This window comes from Haliaeetus albicilla, chromosome 7 (genome assembly GCF_947461875.1).
Source record: "Haliaeetus albicilla chromosome 7, bHalAlb1.1, whole genome shotgun sequence".
Lineage (NCBI taxonomy): Eukaryota > Metazoa > Chordata > Aves > Accipitriformes > Accipitridae > Haliaeetus > Haliaeetus albicilla.
This window is the reverse complement of record NC_091489.1, coordinates 1,066,247-1,075,796: the sequence shown is the minus strand read 5'-3', so window position 1 is coordinate 1,075,796 and position 9,550 is coordinate 1,066,247. Positions and strand designations below refer to the sequence as shown.

At 51.7% G+C, this 9,550-nt stretch overlaps 1 protein-coding gene across 3 annotated transcripts in view; it reads right to left on the bottom strand.

The window, feature by feature from the left end:
* The window catches only part of ACLY (ATP citrate lyase), a 30,973-nt gene extending 24,509 nt beyond the window's left edge, over window positions 1-6,464 (bottom strand). For 2 of the 3 annotated variants that reach the window (XM_069786313.1, XM_069786315.1), the window contains exon 1: window positions 6,333-6,464. The gene's annotated coding sequence lies outside the window, so the exon portion shown is untranslated. Of the gene's footprint in view, window positions 1-6,322 lie in introns of all 3 variants that reach the window. The other variant, XM_069786314.1, reaches the window with a different exon arrangement.
* Window positions 6,465-9,550: the final 3,086 nt, after the last annotated feature.

Below are 9,550 nucleotides of genomic sequence, written 5' to 3'. Positions count from 1 at the left end.
GACTACGTAAGTTCTGTTACTGAAAGTTGTTAAGCAGGCTTAAGAACTGGCAGTCAAATTTGCTGCTAACATCTTTTCAAATGCAATTCCAGTGTTAAAATAGAAAAGGAGAAGTTACAGAAAGGGCAAGAGATGTTAAACAGTGTTCCTGCTTTCAGAGAATTATTCTGTAAAACTCCGACATGACTGCAGTGCAACTTCCAATTTAATCCCATTTCCAAACAGCATCAGACAATGTTTCTGAAGCACCCTATCTTTCCTCATAGAATAAAAACCACATTCTAGTCACCATAAGCACTTGCACCTAATATTTAGTCCGCTAAAAATAATGCTTTGTTTTTATTACCCTGGTGCTGAAGTTAACACAGCCTAAGAAGAGGGGAGCTCTTGTGAACAAGCAAAAGGAGACCAAGCACATTTTGGTTGTCTGGCCCTGCAAAGCAAGATGCATTCTGTCCTCCCTTGCAGCCCCCTTTAACATAACAGCCCACACAAATACTATGCTGAGGCTGCTGTGTTAGATTAATTTGCTCTCTAAGAAGCACTCCTAAAAACATTTATTCAGAGATGCTGTGGGAATAGAGTTGTCTCAGAAAGACATAGAGAGCCACTGAATTAGATCGAGTCCTGGGGCTACAGGCAGCTGTTCTGCAGTAACTTCAGAAGCAATCTAGAACTTCCATTGCATGCTCCTAATTACGAAAGATGGAGTACTGAGACAATGTAGTTATCTCAAGGCAAGCATCTATACACAGCTATCGGGGAACAAATAACAGCAGCATGTACTAGAAGTAGAATAGTCTGGAAGAGTACTGAAGAGAGAGAAGGGGAAATGCTGGGGTTAACCTCAAACATTTTAGGAGTTGGAAGGCTTACTGCACAACCTTCCTAGGTAGGACGCAACTGTGGCTGTAAGCTAAGCATGAACACTGAAGTTGGAGAAAATGTTCATCTCTTCGTGGTGTTAAACCACCACAGCTTTCTAGAAGGACAGGAATTTTGATTGGAAAGAAAGAGAGGTGAAGAGGGCAAAGTATGCAACAGTCTCAGGGGGAAGCAATCTGCAACAGGTAAGCAACAGCGGTCAGACACATTGTGAGGGAGCTAGCTGGCAGATGACCCACATGTTGAATGGGTTGCAGACATGACTTCTTGTGCTTATATGGAGCAACTGGGTATTTGCTGTACAAAATCCTATTGCAATTCTCTCCCCATCTTTGCCCTGCAAATGCCACAAAACTGTATGAGTGTAAGCTGTGTTGTAATCTGCATTAAAAAGCCAAATATTAGCAGAGTTGCTTTGACTACTTAACCTTTATTAGCAAGGAAGCTGCAAGAGACAGAATGGTTTAACTACTAGACACCAACTAGAGTTTACTGCATCAGATTAAGAATCTCACGTGGGTTTGCAGAACTGGTCTGTATCTATCCTCTGTTAATTGTGGATCAGTTTCATGGTATCATTCCGAGACAGCTTTTTTCTTAATTATGAGGCACTGTCTGTGCTTATGCCAGCTTCTCTGTCCAAAAGCTTACAGCTTTACTATATAGTCAGCCACAGGCTAGCTACAGAGGAAGACTTTACAAAACTACAGAAGTGGCTGTATGTTGGGCTAGTTGGCAGAGCTGCAAGAAGAAAACAAACAAACAAAACCCCACCCACCAAAAAACCCACCCAGCCTTATTCTGCAAGCATACACAGACATATTCAATTCCCACAAACACCACTCTGCTACCTTGTCTTCACAGGTGCGTACACACATGCTACAGTAAGTCATCTGTACTGTAGTGCTGAAACTTGCCATTAAGATTTTTGCTTTAAACCAGTGCTATTTCTGAGAGCAAATCCTGCTCCCAAGTTATCTGCAGCTATTTATTTTGCCTGGTAGCAAGCTGGAATACCCTGGCTTCAAAGCCCTTAAAAATCCATCAGCTGCCTACTCTACAATATGCTGAAGGCCAGTCCCAGAGAAAAAGTGTCACATTTCACTGCAGTAGAAGCAGATGATTCAAAGAAAATGGCAAACCCATTTCTTAATCTAAAGAAAAACTAAGTATTTTTCATTTCTTCAGGGTGATACAGAGCCCCTGAACAATATTGCAGATCTTCAGTCCACATTTACAAATTAAAACAATGAAGCTGATGCTAGTTATGCCAATGACCAAGATGTAATTGTCTGCAGTTCCAGGAAACTGGACCCAGGACATCCCTCAGGTCTTATTAAAAAGAGCCCTGTAAAAAAAAAAAGTCAGTAGGAACAACAGTGACATACATGTGATTGCTTAAACCTGAGGGCCACCTGAGGGGCATTCCCACAAAGCATGGTACTGTGAGGTTGCTCATCTCTTGGAAACTTGACCAGCCTCCTTTATGCCATTACATTCTGCTGCTCCTCTAGTTTCTCTCCCAGTTTCATCACCTCATTTTTGCAGTAACACTACTGGGGTGAAGAGAGAAAGCCTAGACAATTATTACAATAGCAGTAGATGAAAAATGACAAAATCCCTGCGTCATGGCAACAGAACAGCAGGAATGAGGCTGTTCTGCCCTTATCTGCCCATGGTTCATAGAGACATTTCCTAATCATTAGCAAGTCTTTAATCACACCCCTCACTCGTTTTTTCCACTGCTCCAACCCTGCCTTTCTCATGGGATAGACAGTACAAACAATTGCTTCGGTCTGCTGAATTGTTAAGCTAAAAGATCAGCAGGAAAACAAAAAAACATCCATAGGGCATCAGCAATTTCTAGCTGTAGTGCTCATGCAGGTCCCTCATCAACCAGAGAGACAATCAGAGCAGACTCCATTAACTGGTTCTTTCTGTTCTGCAAACTGAGCAGGAGCATGGACTGCAGGTCACCACAGAAGTAGAAGAGCAGAATCTTTGCAGTTTCCCAAGAATGAGGCAGGTTAGGACTCCCACCTGTCATGGATAATCTCATTTTCAGTCATGCTTAGCACCTGCAGTACCAACCAATACTGATGAGAGTAACAGATGCACTTCTGAAGAACAACAGAGGAGGTGCAGAGAAAAAAAAAAAGTCATCCCTTTCTCTGTACCAGATACGAGCTATAGGATAATGTTCTCTTCTACCAATTCACTCCCAGACACTGCTCCATTCATGATTCATAGGTAAGACTGAACAGCAATTTTCTTATCACTTTAGGCCCCAGATCTTGCAAGCACTACACACAATGGTAGATTCACATCAGCAGCACAAAATGCCTTCTCAAGTTCACTCTTAATGTGCATCCTCTACTGCACAATTTAGGATAGGGGCAGATAGAATTAACAGTTTCTAACCTATAATGCCTCTCTGGCTGCCTGCAATGATTTGCTGGTCATTCCAAGTTCCATACTGTACCCGCATTATCAGAACCCTTCAGATGCAGTTGTTACAAGCTGCCTTGCCTTTTCCTTTGAAGGGTGTACAATGGAAACACAGTTGGTTCCTGGCCAAACTTGCCAAGTGAAGGACAACCTACTGCCTCTTTAAAATGTCTTCCACAGTATGCATCACAAACTTTCCAGTTAAAATGCAACAGATCATAAGATCACAGAATAGTTCAGGTTAGAAGGGGCCTCAGGAGATCACCTAGTCCAACCTCAAGCTCAAAGCAGGGTCAGCTCTGGAGTCAGGCCAGGTTACAAGAACCATTCTTGCATTTGAAGCATGCTGTCCTTTACTTCTTAAGCAGAGGCAAAGAGCTCTGTTGAACAGATGTCACACACCTAGTTTTGCCTTGACAAGTGGGTTACTGATGTAAGAATAAGTTATTTCTTGAAGTGTCACTGATTGCCATGAATGATTTGTGTCCATTTACTGTGGCTCTAAAACAAACCACTTCCCTGCAACACATCAGAGACCTCATCATCCACACCCACTCATTTTTAAAAGTGCTGGTTTTCAGTCTTTACTAGCAAGTCCAGAGCAAGTAAGAGAAATGGATTAGATCACTTTTTCAAGGGCTCAGAAGCACTTATTCCCTCAAAACATCACCTGTTAAATATTGAAAAAAAAAAGATGCTTGGGGAAAGTTTCTTGAGTGTATTGACAAGAGAAAAACAGCATGATGGTGGCAAGCTGGACAAGGATTGAAGAGCTGGATGTTGCATTTGTTGTGACACAACTGATATGTCTGCCCCAATACACTAGCAACCAGCTGAAGGGAAAACACAATACAGCCCAAAGGAAAAAAACAGATGGAGAAACAAGAAGAGGCATTCTTGACAATAGAACCTGGGTAAAGTCTCCTTGACTCCCAAAGAGATCGGATGGCGTGGCACTACTCAGTGCAAAACAGTCTACTCTGCAAGGGGAGAAAAAAAAATACATTGATTTAATTTATTTTTCTTTAAACCCTTTCTGGTCTCAGAGGTATAGCTCTGTGAGCTTCACCAGTTTGTGTTCATACAGAACATGGCACTCATGCATGGAATTTTCTTAGATCCAGATCAGTACCATACTCCAGTCATACCCGAGCGATGCTTTTGTTAGGAGAAGACGACTCCCTCTCCAGTAAAGATTTCATGCCCTCTCTCCCAGGAATTATGTCAACAAAACCACACTGTAAAGCAACCTTCCCCCTCCATCCCCAGTCATTTATTAACACAGTTCAAGATCAGCCAGTATTTTCAGCCCACAGCAGCACGAAAAGTTACGTCAGCTTCCACCTGGCAAACACGCGTGCTTTCATCAGAGGACAGAGAGGGCTCGAGAGAAGTGGCCCCACAGCAGTCGGCCAACTTCACGGGTCACGATACCTCAATGCTCTGCATTATGAAATGCCTGGCACGGTTCTGGTGTGATGCAAGCAGGCGCACTCGCTAAAGCAGTGAGCGCGTTGAATGCGCGGCTCTGGAGGAGGTTCCCAGCAGACATGGGACCTTTGAGAACAAAACAGCGGCCAGGGAGGGGAACAGACTACAAACTGAGTTAGGTCCAGCTAACAGAGAGCAGCAGACAGGCTCCAAACACCGTGGTAAGCATCTAGTGCCAGAATTGGGGTATTTGGAATCCTGTCTTTAAAGGCTGTCTTATTCTGCAGCCTTGGGGAAGATCCTTAACAAGTTTATTCCTTAAATCCTTCCCAACATCACTCACAAAGTGGACAGTAGCAGTGTGTACTCTGGCCTGTGTGGCTGGGCGGCATTCCTGACTGGGGCTGTCCTTTGTATTGGGTCCCGCTTCAAGTGGAGCTGATAATGGTAAAAAGAACACTGCTAGCTGGAGGATGGAGAGCACACTTTCCATGTGTTCATACAGAAGTCTTGTATGCAGAAAACTCTACAGAGTTTTAATAACAGCATTAGACAGTAGAGCTGATATTCTGAGCTCCAAACCCAATTAAGGAAACAAAACGAATACAGATGTCTACAGACAATATATTCAGGATGCACGTAAGTTTTCAGTCTTTAGACACTATCGTAGACAACAAATGTGGTTTAACAGAGAGAAAAGAGAAGTCTGTACAAAAGGAAGAGAATTCCCAAACCAGCAAGATAAGCAGCAGGTGTTTGCAGGTAGCAAACAAAGGAGCTGGAAAACAGCCATTTCGCAGCTCCTGGAACTGTCAGATCCATTCACAGGAAGCAAGAGAGAGAGAGACAGGCTGTTCACCCTCCTGCTAGTACGAGAGCAAGGACGGAAGGAGACCCCAACACGGGGGCTGCTGCCTCCACAACCCCCACGAAGGGATTTTCGTGCTGGGAAAGGGGCACACGCGCCGTTGGCAAAGGGCTTCTGGATGAGGGAGGAAGGGACCGAGCGTGCGGAGAGGAAGCCTGGGTCTGCTGCTGGCGCGGATAAGAGCCCTTTCTCCCGGCCCCTCGTCAGACATTTGCACCGTGCCCATCGCAAGCGGCCCATGACTCAGAAACCTCCCGGTCAGCCGGGACCTCACCGGACACCGACATCTTTTATCCTTCAGCTGAAGAGCGGCGTGCCTCCCTCAAGGTCAGGGCGGCGGTAGGAGGAGGGGGCTGGGGGGGCTCTCTCCTCCGCTCCCGGCTGCAAACCCGCTACTTGAGTACGACCACGACGCTTCCCGCAGGCTGCGGCCCGGCTCCCGGGGCCCGCCCGCCCTACAGCAGGCCAGCGGCTACCGGGGCCGCCGAGCAACGCTACCGGCTCCTGCTCCCCCGCGGAGCCACGCTACCGGCCCCTGCTCCCCCCCTCCTCGCCCCGCTCACCGGCGCGCAGACACCTCCCAGCCGGGACGGGAGAGGGGCTGCCCGCCCCGGTCCCGCCGCAAGCGCCTAGTCGCCGGGGCCAACGGCAGGAGCCGCGGTCGCTCTCCCGGGACGGGCTCCCGCCCACCGACACTCACCTGAGCGCCCGCCCGGCCGCGCCGCACCCTGCCCCGCGCCGCCGCCGCCGCCGCCTTTTGTTCGCTGCGGCGCGGCGCGGCCTCCCCGGCCCATCGGGCTACGGGCGCCGACACCGCCCATTGGCTGCCGACGCCGCCACGTGTGCCTTGCCTGAGCGGCGGCCGCCCTCCCATTGGCCGCCGCCCCGGTGGGGCGCGGCCGCGAGGCCTTGTGGGAGTCGTAGTTCCGCCCCTCGCTCCCGTCCCGTCCCGTCGCCCCCCCTCCCCCGGTAGCGCCCGCGGCCGTGAACCCCCGGGGGCCAACGCCGCTGACGTCAGGCCGGAGCAAAGGACCGCGGCCACGCCACCGTCACGCTTGCGTCGTCCCCGGCAGCGCGCCCCAACGGCGGCGACAGGAGAGGCCTCCCCGCCGGCCACCCGCCCCGCCCCGGGCTCCGTTGGGGCGCCTAACACCGGAGCGTCCCCGCCGGTACCCGCTCCTGCCGCCGCCGCCCGGTCCCGGGGCTGCCCGCTCACCCTCCCCATCGCACGGCCCCGCCTAACGCTCCCGCGACGGGCCCCGGCGGCGGGGGCAGACCCGGGCTGCGACACCTCCCGCGGCGGGGGGGGGTCGGGGTCGTAGCTGCAGGGGCAGGAGGTGCCCGGCGGTGCCCCCGGTGGGGAGCTTGTGCGGTTCACCGGCAGACAGCAGCCCTGCGCGGGAAGGGAGCATCGCCCGTGTACCTCACCACGGGCTTTCGACCCCCGGGGGTACGGTCAACGGGCGCTTCTCGCCGGCACAGAACATGTACAGGCCGGAGACACGACGGGCGGGAGCGGGAGAGGTTTCGGAGACACAACAGACAGGAGCAGGAGAAGTTTCAGAGGTGTTGGGAGGCCTCAGGCCGGACGCAGCCATCTCACCACCCTGTTCCCGGGTGCCCCGTTTTCTAACGAGCCTCTAACGGCGGACAGCGCATCTCTTCCGTTTGCCAGAAATAATCATCGCACGTTCTTTTTTTTTTTCCCCCGGTATTTCCAACCTGTGACCAAAGCACACATCAGCACCGCCGAAGGGAAGCAGCCTGGGGTGGACTCTCTGACGGCAGCGGACGGCCTCGCTCCAGAGGCGAGGTCTGCTGTGGCCCGTCTGATGGTGTCACTGGGCTGGAGCACAGCCCTGCAACAGCCACCACGCGGAGGGGGACCAGAGGACACGGACATGATTCTCCTGCCCATCTGGTTGGGGAGAGTGTGTCACAGCTGGCGGTGCCCCTGGGGAGAGTCTCCATGGAAAACCGTTACCAAAAGCTTAAACCAAAATTCTCTGCCTGACTCCCTGGGGACAGGGGTGTGTCACACTGGCCTCCCACTCCAGGGCTCCACTGCTGTTTGTCTCGACACCCGTGTGTGAGACACCCTGCCTCCCTCCCATGCTGCAGTGCTGTGCAGCCGCTCCAGCCCTGTCCCAGGAGTGAGGACGGGCCATGTCATTCCTGAGCTGCATCCAGAATCCAGCAGCAGCGCTGATTTTCCCCTGTGGTGAAGTTAAATCTTACAGGCTGCGAGCAGGAGACCTGAACAGCACAGACACGCCACACCCACTCTGAGTCACTTGGCTGGAACAAACTGCTTCAAACATTAATCTTGGCAGGGTCTTACCCAAGGCCAAGATAAAGTCAAGACTGGAGTTCCTGATAGGAGGAGAGAACCAGCAGCATCTCTCATTCATCATCTGTTTGTCCAGGACTGGACACTGCAGTGATGAAACCAGAACCATGGGCTACCAGCAAATACCAAAAGTATGGAATATACTAATTCCAGGGAGAGGCAGTGGGCTGCCCTGGCAAAACCCCTGCAGTACTGTATTGGGTTTGTGTGGCAAGGTTTTGGTAGTGGGGGGGTGCAGGGGTGGCTTCTGTGAGAAGCTGCCAGAAGCTTCCCCCATGTCCGATAGAGCTGTCCAGCTCCAAGTTGGCCCCACCACTGGCCAAGGCTGAGCCCATCAGCGACAGTGGTAGTGCCTCTGGGATAATGTATTTAAGAAGGGAAACCAGCACCGGAGTTTGGGGATTGGAATGTGAGAGAAACAGCCCTGCAGACAACCAGGTCAGTGAAGAAGGAGGGGGAGGAGATGCTCCAGTGCCGGAGCAGAGATTCCCCTGCAGCCCATGGGGAAGACCATGGTGAGGCAGGCTGTCCCCCCAGCCCATGGAGGTCCATGGTGGAGCAGATATCCACCTGCAGCCCGTGGAGGACCCCACGCCAAAGCAGTTGGATACCCAAAGGAGGCTGTGACCCCATGGGAAGCCTGTGCTGGAGAAGGTTCCTGGCAGGATCTGCAGCCCCATGGAGAGAGGAGCCCATGCTGGAGCAGGTTTGCTGGCAGGACTTGTGACCCCACAGGGGACCTACCCTGGAGCAGTCTGTGCCTGAAGGACTGCAGCCCGTGGGAGGGACCCATGCTGGAGCAGTTCGTGAAGAACTGCAGCCCGTGGGAAGGACCCATGTTGGAGAAGTTCGTGGAGGACTGTCTCCCATGGGAGGGACCCCATGCTGGAGCAGGGGAAGAGTGAGGAGTCCCGCCCCTGAGGAGGAAGGAGTGGCAAAGAGAACATGTGAGGAACTGACTGAAACCCCCATTCCCTGTCTGCCTGTGCTGCTGAGGGGGGTAGGTAGAGAATTCGGTAGTGGAGTTGAGTCAGGGAAGGAGAGAGGGGTGGGGGGAAGGTGATTTTAAGATTTGGCTTGATTTCTCCTTATCCTACCCTGATTTGATTGGTAACAAATTAAACTGATTTCCCCAAGCTGAGTCTTTTGCCCATGACGGTAATTGGTGAATGATCTCCCTGTCCTTATCTCGACACACAAGCCTTTTGTTCTACTTTCTCTCCCCTGCCCAGCAGAGGGGGGCAGTGACAGAGCGGCTGGGTGGGCACCTGGTGTCCAGCCGGGGTCAACCCACCACAGGCAGGCACTGGCTTGTGACCTGGCTGAGCAGAGGAACCCGTTCAGCCTGACATTTGGCAGTAACCGAGGCATTCACACGATTGCTCTTGCAAAGCGCTTTTAGCAAGCACCTGCGCTCCCACACCCCCTTTCTTTCTGGCCGTGCCTCCAGCGCAGGGCTTTGGAAACACGGGTGTAAGAACAAAACCCCCACAGACGCCGGATCCTCCGTCGGTCAGACAGGTTGGCTCAGGAGAGATGAAGCGTGAGACACCCGTTGCGCAGCCCCG